This window comes from Arvicanthis niloticus, chromosome 15, assembly GCF_011762505.2.
Source record: "Arvicanthis niloticus isolate mArvNil1 chromosome 15, mArvNil1.pat.X, whole genome shotgun sequence".
NCBI lineage: Eukaryota > Metazoa > Chordata > Mammalia > Rodentia > Muridae > Arvicanthis > Arvicanthis niloticus.
In genome coordinates this window covers 40,335,703-40,347,875 of record NC_047672.1, presented here as the reverse complement: position 1 = coordinate 40,347,875, position 12,173 = coordinate 40,335,703, and the positions used below count along the sequence as shown (strand labels likewise).

Sequence of the window (12,173 nt, the reverse complement as noted above, 5' to 3'; positions counted from 1 at the left end):
AAATAAAAGCAAGAATCGGAAAATAAAAACTAGTGTATTCCTATTGCAAAAACTCTTTCTGAGAGACCCTCATGTGGCTGAGCCAATATTTTTGCATTCCCATTTTTACCAAGAGGATTTCAAGCTAGGCTTGTTTGTAGTAACTCTAGACTAAGGATGAGCACGCATAACCCAGTCAAAATAGTCCAGATGGAAAAGTCCATCTCTTACTGTAAGAAAGTTTGGGTGGAACAGAAGCAAGTCTCTGATAGAGTTGAGAGTTGAGTTATTGAATTGTATAGGAAGATTAGTAAATACCACCTTCCAGCTTATGATGCTAACACAGAGAGAGAGAGAGAGACAGAGACAGAGAGACAGAGACAGAGAGACAGAGACAGAGAGACAGAGACAGAGAGACAGAGACAGAGAGACAGAGAGAGACAAAGAGACAAAGACAGAGAGACACAGAAAGAGACAGAGAGAAACAGAGAGAGACAGAACAAAAGAAGAAACACTAGATAAAGCCTTAAACCTCTTGTTATTGGGGCAAATTTCTTTAGTCTTAGCTTCCATCTGGCATTGTATGGTCAGAGGAGAAGAATGCAGGGCAGGAAGGGATGGAAAATCACTAGTCTGGCCCATTTTGGAGCTGGTCCCCTTTGGCTGTTTGTACATATGTACTGCAGGCCAGGCGCTTCCACTGATAACTGAAAACCCTCGAGTCTGATGAACTTCTCATTCCTTTTCCTTCCCTTCCCCCACTGCCAGCACCTCGGTCTCTCTCCTGGCTTTAATATGCTGTGTAACTATTTAGCAGGAAGACAAAAGAGCAAAGGTCACATTTAAAAAGGCACAGTGTGTTTTGCCTGGTCGGACGTTTCCCCTTAGAAGCCATCGCACGCGCTTTTTATTATGTGAGTGATGGGCTCAGGGCAGTATCGGAAGTGCTTCTGAACTTTAACTAATCAAACCAGGGCTTTAAAAAAAAAAGTAAGAAATCAAATCAAAGAAACTTATAAAGCTGCGTCGTTCTATTTTATTGTATTATGACACTCAGTAATTGCGTGCCCAGGTTTATTATTATTTTCCTCGGTGCTTATGGAAATACTGATGTATTTACAACCAAACAGAATTTGTTCCTTTAATTGGCACGGTGGAGCACAAGGCATTGTTTTTGTCGCCTTAACTCCATTGACTTGTTTATCCTTGAGTTCAGTTTACTGAAACTTTGAAAAAAATCTTTCTTATATATAAAAGTTGAGCTTGGATTGACCTCCTGTTATAGTGTTTTCTCTACCCTCCACGGTACAAAGGAAACAGAAAACAGAAAGCAGAAAGCCAGTCTCTCTCTCTCTCTCTCTCTCTCTCTCTCTCTCTCTCTCTCTCTCTCTCTCTCTCTCTCTCTCTCTCCACGGTCAAAACTGAACTGCTTCCTAAAGTGAATTCATTCTTGAAAAGAAAATAGCAACCAGATGTTTACTGAAATCATCGCATTTCTCCCTCAAGCCCAGCTTCTTTGTAAATGTTTGATCTTCATAGGAACCAGATTGGGTACATTTAATAATACTGTGAAGATATTTTCTCTCAACTATTTTGTTCAATGTACATTTTCTCAGCTTATGGCTTTTTTTTTTAAAGGTATAACATTGAAGTCTTTATGAATAATTTATTTCAAGGCATTACTCTTTCATACAGCTTTAGAATGGAAGATTTACAAACAATAAGTTATATTTTTTGTGGGGGGGAGGTTGCCCTAGACTAAACTGCTTTAAATGTTAGCTGTGATTTGCAAAAATAAGTAGTATCTGTACTATATTTAGATTGAGGAAAGACTCCCAGAAAGAAAAACAAACTCTCATCTGGGAGCTTTCAAGGCACAGTGTCTGTACAGTATCTGAGGGGGAGGCTGGGACTCTAAAAAGCGTGTGGCCATTTCACTAATGAGGGTTCACTAATCACTTCATTAGTGATTAGATGCCGCCTGAAATATTTGGACTATTTTCATTCCAATTGAGGAGTTTGGCAACCTCACACCATATTCCCAAATCTACCTGTTAATATCGTGTAGCGTTTACTTTCTAATCTTAGAACTGTTGAATGTTAGAACTGTTGAAACGGCCTCAACTAATTGTCTGAGATTCCCATTTCCTCAAATAAATTAAGATCACCCCTTGTCCTTTAAAACTTTTGGCTTCTCTAGCTGAAGAACTCTCTCTCTCTCTCTCTCTTTCTCTCTCTCTCTCTCTCTGTGTGTGTGTGTGTGTGTGTGTGTTTTCATCCAGCTTATAGTTAAGGAAACAAAAGTTGTGGGCAAAGGATGCTCTCTCTTTGGGGGTCCCACTCAAACTGAACTCCTGTCTTTTACCACTTTCAAATCCCAACCCCCCACCCCCCCAAAAAAACCAAAACACAGAAAAGAAAACAAAACAAGCAAATAAAAACTTCTTTTGATACAAAATCCAGACATTGACTTTATGAGTGAGTTATTTATGGTGTAAGGATAGAATTGAGTGCATGATATCAGTGTTTGTTAAAAGTTATATAGCTATTTTAAAATTATAAAATTAAATATTGATGCAAATTCACTGAGATAATGTATTAGTTCTCTTAATCTTATCCTAGAATTGCCAAATCTGGTGAACACTGATAAATTGAAACCCATCTTTGCCCTGGGCAGGAACTATGGAGTAGACATGTTATTAATTCTTTTCTCTTTGAATTGTTCATTCTGTCTTAGCTTCTTATCTTCCAAACTCTTTAAGTGTTGAATATATATATACACACATATATATGTATATATATGCATATGTATATGTATGTGTGTGTGTTTGTGTGTGTGTGTGTTTATGGTTGACTACTTGGTATTGGAAAAGCCAATAGTATCTCACATCTGGGAACACTAATCCACTCTCCGCACTCACTGTTTGCCTATAGCTCTTTGTCTAGGCATCACACCCCAGGAGGGTTCTTTTATCAATGCTGGCAAGTCAGTTGGTGTTGTTATTGCTTGCTTCTCATTTAGGCAGCCACATTGAGATGTCCTGAGTATGGCTTCCCTGTTTTATCTAAAAGACACAATCTCATGGTAGACTTCCTGGTCTTCTGGGTCTTAAAATCTTTCAGCCCACTTTTCCAGGGTGTTCCCTGAGCCTTACTTAGATGCAGAGGTTCTGCTGTAGATATGCAACAATGCAATATCGGCTCTTCTGTCTTGGCCATAACCGGCATCTGTCTTATTGGACTAAAACCCATTAAACATGAGAGAAATTAAACAGGCACTATAAACTTAGCCTATGGCTAGCTGAAGTCATGGATCTTAGAGGAGAATCCACTACTGTCTTTTTCCTAAACCAGTATAATTCCAAACTGCATTCTGAGAGTTTACCGGTATACCGGTGAATAACTGTAGCTCTCAGCTCTTATCAAAGGAGCTTTTCTTGGAGAAAATAAAGACCATTATGGAATGTCACAATGTTTTCCTCCATCTTTTAAACACCCTCTTCCTTGTCTTCTTTCTTCAAATGCATTCTCCAAAACACTTATCTGGACCATCCCCTTGCCCTTACCTTGACATTCCATCAATAGTTTTTCTACTTTCTAAGTTAAATCATTTACTTACTGAATGTAATCCTTAAATAATGTTAAATCACAATCTGCCTTTTATGAATAGAATTTTGAGAGGCAATGGTAGGTGTCTGTCAGAAAGGCATTGTTTATTTGGTACCTTGCCTGAACATGTGTGACTCAGAATGGACACACAGAATGGATATTGCCAGCTATATTTGCTGTTCTTGTCTGAGATGTTTCTGTCCTCAGTTCTATATTCTGTCTCCCTCGTTGGGTCTACAGCTCAATGAAAGACTTTCTCATTCCTCAACAACACACGCACGTCTGTTGCTGATCCCTGTACTGGATGCCTCTGCCAGGGCACCGCCATCCTGCAGTTGCTTCGCTGCCCTCTGTGTGCACCTTTTTATTTGCTTCTTAAGTAAAATGAGTATTTCCTAACTTGGCGTACAGGCATTTCTATGTCATGGTGTCTAATGCTTCCATATCCCTGTGAAGCCAGTCTGTTCACACCTTTGAAAAACTTAAGGAAGTTCAAGTGATATCCAAGTATCACTGGAGGAAATTAAATAAGAATTTGCTGGGAAAGGACTGGAGGTAGCTATCATAATTTTCTTAAATTGTTTTCCTAATTGCATTAACATGTCTTTAGAATGGTGAACTATAGCAATTTACTTGGTCACATTTCAAAGCTTTCTACATGGACTGACTGTTCAGTTTTGTTTCCTAGTGCTTCCTCTTGTATAAATCCAATTTTTTAAAAAAATTTTTTTCTCAATAGAAGGTTCACATACAAGACGTTAAGGAGTGACTTTTCCCATATTCTTTCTGTAGGCTGGCTCCCACTTGATCTAAGGACTTCCTACTAGGTCTCACTATAAAAATATTACAAACCACTTCCCTTCACTCCAGTAGGGGCCAGGATTCCAACACTCAAACCTTTCGAGGACATAAGAACCATACACAACTCACAGTATTTCTAGCATGTAATTTCTTAAACTCTAAGAATACATTAATTTCCCCATAACTGTTCCTTGAATTAAAAACAATAAATCTGAGACCTTGTCATACTTCATCAATACATCTCTGGTGCCTAGAGACTGTTTTGTGTTATTTTTAAAACAATTTCACATGTTATCTCATCTCTCCTTTTATAGCATAAACAACATAAACTGACGATATTTTATTATGCACTTATATGTTATTCTCCACTGCATAGCCTCTTGCATATACTCAACTGATATGCACATAACTATCTGAAGAAAAGAACTCACCTCTTACCTGGAAAAGGCTCTCTGGAGCCTCAATCCAAATTCACTTCTGTTTTCTTAAAAACAAGAAGTCTACCAACAAGTTGATAGTAACCTTTTATTGGTCACAACAGCTTTCAGTTCTTTCCTAAAAGAAAAAAAAAACGTGAAAGGTGTATACGAATCTTATTGTTTATGTAACAAAATATTCCCCTAGAACAGAGAATTCTTGGAATTCAAAAAATCTTTGTAGCATACCACTTCCTTATCAGACGGATCAAGCAGAGGCTGAGGGCACAGAAGATAGAGGTCTCAGGTGGAGCAGGCTTGCCTCTCCACCAGCTAGCAGCACTGTTTCTGATCAGCAAGTAAAGGGAACCCCTGTCTGTTTGCTACATGTGTTAATAAGCTGTACCATAGTACCTGCTGATTTGCCCGGATCATCATTCTCAGACTTGGCATACAGCAGAACTGTCTGGAAGACTTGCTAACTGGCAGGTTGTGAGCTCAGCTCTTAGAAGATCTGACTCAGTGTGGATGGGAGGCGGGTTAAGAATGTGGGATTCCTGGCAACGCTACATTCTGGTCCTCTTGACATCAGTGCACTAAGAAAGTATTTTGCTACTGTGTGTTATCAACATAGTTTATCCGTATAGCTACACTCTCAGAAGTAATAAGTGCTTACCTTCCCATTGGTTTATTTTCTCAGGGATGCTTATTATTGAATAAGCTCTTACTCATCTTTAGGGAAAATAAACATTTAAGTTTGTCAGCAAGATGTTATTTTGTATGAAGCCTGAAATATCTAATTTGTAAATGTATACAGCATGAAAATGACATGATAAAACCTATTTTTTGCTTGTTTTATAGAAATAAACTTGATTATCTATTAAATAACCTTTTTTTTGGCAGAGATTCTCTGTTTAGCCCTAGCTATCCTGGGACTTGGTCTGTAGACCAGACTCTGTAGACTCAGACTCAGAGAGTCACCTGCCTCGGCCTCCTGAGTGCACCCAGCTCCTGTTGAATGTCTCTAAGGCAATCTGTCTTACAGTCATTTGAAATTTTAACATTATCAACATTCATGTCAACTTCAAAACATTTTATTGGGATTTTGAAGCATTTTGGTGGATACACACTGGGTACAAAGATGTCTGTTGTCTCAAAGAAGTCTATCTCTTTACTTCTGGGCATATTCTAACTGTATTGCTCTAAAACGTTAGAGCATTTTTATGTTTAGGACAATGTTCCAGGTTTATGGTAGAATATTCAGCCAGGTACTGGCAATTACAAGGAAGACACTGAAAATAACCCCAAATCCCATCATGCTGCCACATAGTGGTCAATAATGATGTGTTTCCAGGCATCCCTGATGGTGTAACACACACACCAGCAATTTTATCTCCTGCTGTTTAGACATTGTTGGTGATAAAATGTCTTCCCATGTAGTTATAGCTTCAATTTTTTGCTACATTTCAAATTAATGATTTTAAGCTTTCCTTTATTGCATATTAATTAATGTGTTGAGATATAGATGATAGAGATACAGATAGAGATAAAGATAGATATCTTATCACAGTTGTGTGTTAACTCACTTAATTCTCTTCAGGAGGAGTTGAAGTTAGCATTTATAATTACTGGCTGTTCCGCGCACCTCTTTTGTGTCCCCTTTGCCCGCGAAGAAGGACACGGAGGCAGTAATCGGGTATCACTACAGACGAGGCTTTACTTCTTGTAACAGCAAAATCGGAAAAGACTCCAAGCCCGGGAAAGGCACTGCTAGATATACCCTAGAGTGGCGTGTTCACTTCTGATTGGCTGTTCACTCATCACCCCATATTACGCCCTGGGATGGGCAGTGACTTTGGCGCGCTTTTGCCTTTTGCAACTGCGCAGTCAGTTGTTTACAAGTGGGAGGACAGTATGTCCGCGCCATCTTGGAATGGCGAATCACTGCGGCTCCCAACAACTGGCTGAAAATTTCAGTTCCAAAAGCACACATACCTCCAAACCTCCAAAGTAATACACACACACACACACACACACACACACACACACACACACACATATATATATATATATATATATATATATATATATATATATTACATGAAGATGAGGTGGCTTCCAAGGGTCTATCTATCTATCTATCTATCTATCTATCTATCTATTATTCTCCACACTTTAGTTTTTAATAAAGAGAAATATTAAAATAGCTCAGCTATTATGGTCCCATACTTTCTTGCAGAAGACTCAAATTCATATCTAGCATCCACATCACACAGAGAACATAGGTAACTCTAGGTCTGTGGGTTATGACACTCTCTTCTGGCCAATGAAGGCTCTGCCTTCACAGTTATAATCCCATAGACAGACACACACCTACACATAATTCAAAAAATAAAAATAAAATCACAAATCACAAATTATACCTATAAACCCTGCAGGTATATAGAAAGTATGTATTTCCTTCTTTTTGATTTTTAATTTCATGGTTATACCTTATCTCAAAACCTTTCCTTTTGTTACTATAAAATACAGCTTTCCTATAGTATTCATTTGTATGGTATTTTGGATATATGAGTGGTAGTAAGGAATTATTGGGTCAGTGGATTCCTCTTTTACTTCTCCTTATATACAGTGTTGGTTCCCTAGGTATTTAAAGTCTGATGAGATTAAAAGTGACACATTTTTATTTTTATGAAGATTATTTACACATCGATTAAACAATATTATATACACAATGCCATCTTAACACTAAAATTTCATTTGTGAGACTTCTATAATTATTATTTGGTATTTGGGTATTCATAGAGAAACAATCCTGAATGCCAAAGTAGAAAAGAATAGACTCTGAAATTCACAAAATGCTGGGAAAAAATGTTTTAAAATATGGCCATTTTAGGCCTAGAAACACCTAAAGAAATGTTCAGCATCCTTAGTCATCAGAGAAATACAAATCAAAACAACCCTGAGATTCCACCTCACAGCAGTCAGAATGGCTAAGATCAAAAACTCACGTTATAGCAGATGCTGGCGAGGATGTGGAGAAAGAGGAACACTCCTCCATTGATGGTGGGATTGCAAGCTGGTATAACCACTCTGGAAATCAGTCTGGTGGTTGCTCAGAAAATTTGACATAGTACTACCTGAGGACCCAGCTATACCACTCCTGGGCATATACCCAGAAGATGCTCTAACATATAACAAGGACATATGCTCCACTATGTTCATAGCAGCCTTATTTATACTAACCAGAAGCTGGAAATAACCCAGATGTCCTTCAACAGAGGAATGGATACAGAAAATGTGGTACATTTACACAATAGAATATTACTCAGCTTTTAAAAACCATGAATTCGAGAAATTCGTAGGCAAATGGATGGAACTAGAAAATATCATACTGAGTGAGGTAGCCTAATCACAAAAGAACACACATGGTATGCACTCACTGATAATTGGATATTAGCCCAAAAGTTCACAATACCCAAGATACAACTCACAGACCACATGAAGCTCAAGAAGAAGGAAGACCAAAGTGTGGGAGCTTTGGCTCTTCTTAGAAGGAATAACAAAATACTCATGAGAACAAATATGGAGACAAAGTGTGGGACAGAAACTAAAGGAGGGGCCATCTGGAGACCATTCCACCTGGGTATCCATCCCATGTGCCAAATCCCATGTCACCAAAGGTAGACGCTGTGTGGATACCAGGAAGTGCATGCTGACAGGAGTCTGATACAGCTGTCTCCTTAGAGGTCTGCTAGATCCTGACATATACAGAGGCAGATGCTTACAGCAAACCATTGAACTGATCATGGGGTTTCCAATAAAGAAGTTAGAGAGAAGACTGAAGGAGCTGAAAGGGTTTGCAGCCCCATGGGGAGAGCAACAATACCAGAGCTCCCAGGGTCTAAACTACCAGCCTGGGAGCACACAGGGTGGGACCCGACCCATGGCTCCAGCTGTATATGTAGGGGAGGATGGCCTTGTTGGGCATATGTGGGCGCCGAGTATGGGGGAATTCGAGGGTGGAAAGATGGGAGTGGGTGGAGGTACATTCTCATAAAAGCCGGAGAAGGGGGTTTTTGGGTGGGGGGAAATGGGGAAAGGGGATAACATCTGAAATGTAGGTAAAATATTCAATAAAAAAAAGAAAAAAATTATGGCTATTTTATATTCATGGCACAGTCAAAATCCAAAATTGGCACTATCACCTAAGGTTGATGGGGATTCCGAGAAAAGCAGTTTTCATACATTACTTATGGAATTTTTTTTAAAGAAAATAATCTGATTAACCTATAAAATTTAAAATGCTTATACTGCTGAAGCAAACAAATGTATTCTAGGGAAACCAATATGTTAGAAGTTAAACAATCAAACAGTTGTAAAATGTATGCATGATTATTAAAATTAAGTGTTAATAAAATAGAAAAGTCATTTTAAATAGAGATAACTTATAAAAATAGATTGCTATAGAAGTTTTTTCATAATAAATGCTTAGAGGGGAAAAGAGTGTATTAGGATCTAAGCAAGTCTATAAGGGTAGAAAGCTAACAAGACCACGTGATACTATGACCCAGCAAACTTCTGCTAAAATATGCTGGATAAAGTATGCCCCTCAGATGCGTAGGGCAATCCACTTGAACAGTACTTGGCATAGTTTTATGTTGAATATTCTTCATCTGAAATATGACAGAATTATTAGCCTCAGGAGACACTTCTGATATACTCTTGGCTTCTGGGAGCACCGCCAGTTTCAGAACTAAATAATGTGAAGTGCGTGAAACTTGTCTTAGGTAATAGCCTTGCCCACCGTTCCCCACCTTCCTCCTTGTTTAACATATCCAGTTTTGGGCACGAGGAGTCTTGAGGGAATGCCCAGGTTGGACCTATCACGTGGGATCCAGTGTTACTGACTCACAGAAATGTCCTTCCCTCTATCATGTTTCAGCACTTTCAGTGTTACCTGTGTATGTGAATCCCTTGCCGTGCCTGAGAGACAAGGTTGCTGCCCCTAGTTTAAGGATACATTTTAGCTGAGTCCTTGGACTTTCTTAAATTGAAAACCCCCACTGAATGGCTCTTGAGCTCCTTCCTACTATGGGACAAAGGTCTTCCTGAAAGTGTGTGTGTGGGGGGGGGAGAGAGTCAGAAGTATATACTGTATATTTCATGATGCACTTGTGTCTCTCTTCAGAGGCCTCAGTGATGGGCTGAGAGGACACGGGAGCTGTCCTATCTTGTTTACTTAATGTTCATCACTTAGATCTAAATTTTCCATTTGTCTGTATCTACTTGTATATGCAAAAATGAAAGAAAGGAAGAAAGAAAGAGAGAGAGAAAGAAAGAAAGAAAGAAAGAAAGAAAGAAAGAAAGAAAGAAAGAAAGAAAGACGAAACCTTATCAAATCAGAAGACTGGAGTCTAGCTACACTAAATAGGAACTAGTTTGATCCTAACATTTCCCCAAATGCTACATTTTATTGCTCAGACTTATGCCTCTCCTAACCTCTTTGAAACGACCTTGAGCAAACTTATTAGGTTACTTATTATATTACTTGATTTGAAAATAGAAGATAGACCTTTCCCTTATAAACCTCACAGGAGTGCTATGATTGGTTAAGTTCAGCCTCCAAAGATTATTAGAACTAAATGTGTCTGGATGGGAGATGCTAGTCACCCCATAATTCTTACAGCGTTTAGTAATAAGCCATTGAGACATACTTGGGCTTTCTGTCATGTTTTGAATTATGTTTTCTCAAGCCTTACTTCTCACCTGTACTGAATCAATATAGAATTATTCCTGGAAAGAATTAGGAAATGATGGCTGCTCCCTCCCTCTCAGAGTCTTCAGTGAATTATTGTACTGCGTTAAAGCAGATATGATTAGGTTTTATTTATTGCCTTTAAAAGAAGCCATGCTAAATAACTTTAAAAAGAGAAGGAAAGAATAATATTTGGTTAAGTGAAATGTCACAATGCTAATTATATACTAAAACCCATTTTGCTGTTCTGTGGAATTTAGTATAAGGGGTGTCTGCCAAAAAAATAAAAAAGCATGTCAAGTAATAAAACTCAATTCCAAACATCAGCCCCCTAGCAAAGGAAGAAAAAGACATCGCTGTAGTCAGGCATGTGTACATCCTATAACTTACACTAAACACTCAAGTTTTATTCAACACACAGTTATATAATAAGAGAACCTTGTAGTTCTCTGTAATTGCTACGGGTAGAGAAGAAAGCATTAAAGACGAATAAGACCTTTCAAAGAATTACTGGGTAGACGCAAGCACCAGTGTTTCTCAGATCTTTATGTAGACACGAACCATCTGGGAATGTTGTGATCGACAGATTCTTATCTAATTTCAGTTCTAAGGTTTTGTATTTTCACTAAGCTTTCAGGTGGTGGCAATGTGGGAATGTCATCAGTATATGCCCTGTCTATCTATATTTAACTATAACGTCATTTTCTACTGGGTAGAAACAAAATATTTCAAGCGATCAGAAAACAAAATGAGTGAATTATGAATGTTGAGATCCAGGAGAATGCTATAAGTTAAATATAAGTATGCACCATGGCACATCTCAACATTCAGGAAGCTGTGGCCAAGGACCACAAATTCAGGGTCCCTCTACAGCACAAAATTGAGTCAAGGCCAGCCTGGGGTACATAGTGAGTTCAAAGTCATCTTGGTAAGACTGTTATCTAAAGGTCACATAGTGAGACTATCCTCTGAAAATATTAAAAAGAAAGACATGGTCTTTTAAAAGATTTATTTATTTAATGTATATGAGTGTTCTATCTGCATGTATACCTGCATACCAGAAAAGGGCATTAGATCCCTATACAGATAGATGGTCGAGAGCCACCGTGTGGATGCTGGGAACTGAACTCAGGACCTCTAGAAGAGCAGCCAGTGTTTGGCTGGGCCATCTCTCCAGCCTCCAAGAAATGATTTCTTGAAATATTGGAGGCAAGAACATCTTGCTCATGAGAGGTCTGTGAGTCTATAAATGATTCAGGGGCTAATCCGTGGGTATGACTGACAAGAGCCTGTGTGGAAATGTAGGGGCTGAGTCTAGGCAAAGATTAGAAGACAGGGCTGGGGCAGATGTGCAGGACCTTGGCTGTTCTGACAAACAGTTGGCTGTGTTTTGTTCTGGTGGAGTTAAGATCTGCCTGCTGGGAGAACATCTCGGCAGCAGCAGGGAAGTGCTATCAGAGAAAGATCAGCAGTGGCAAGGCCACTTGGGAGACTTTGCTGAGATGGTGAGAGCTCAGATTCAGACTTTGGCGTATAATTTGTAAGGCCCAGAAAATAATTAATTAAGAAATGTATCTTAGAATTGATGCAATTTGATGTGCAGCTTGGTC

At 38.8% G+C, this 12,173-nt stretch overlaps 1 protein-coding gene across 2 annotated transcripts in view; it reads left to right on the top strand.

Moving 5' to 3' along the window:
• Nucleotides 1–12,173, top strand: part of Cped1 (cadherin like and PC-esterase domain containing 1) — a 263,483-nt gene that overhangs the window by 39,484 nt on the left and 211,826 nt on the right. The gene's annotated exons all lie outside the window — the stretch shown is intronic.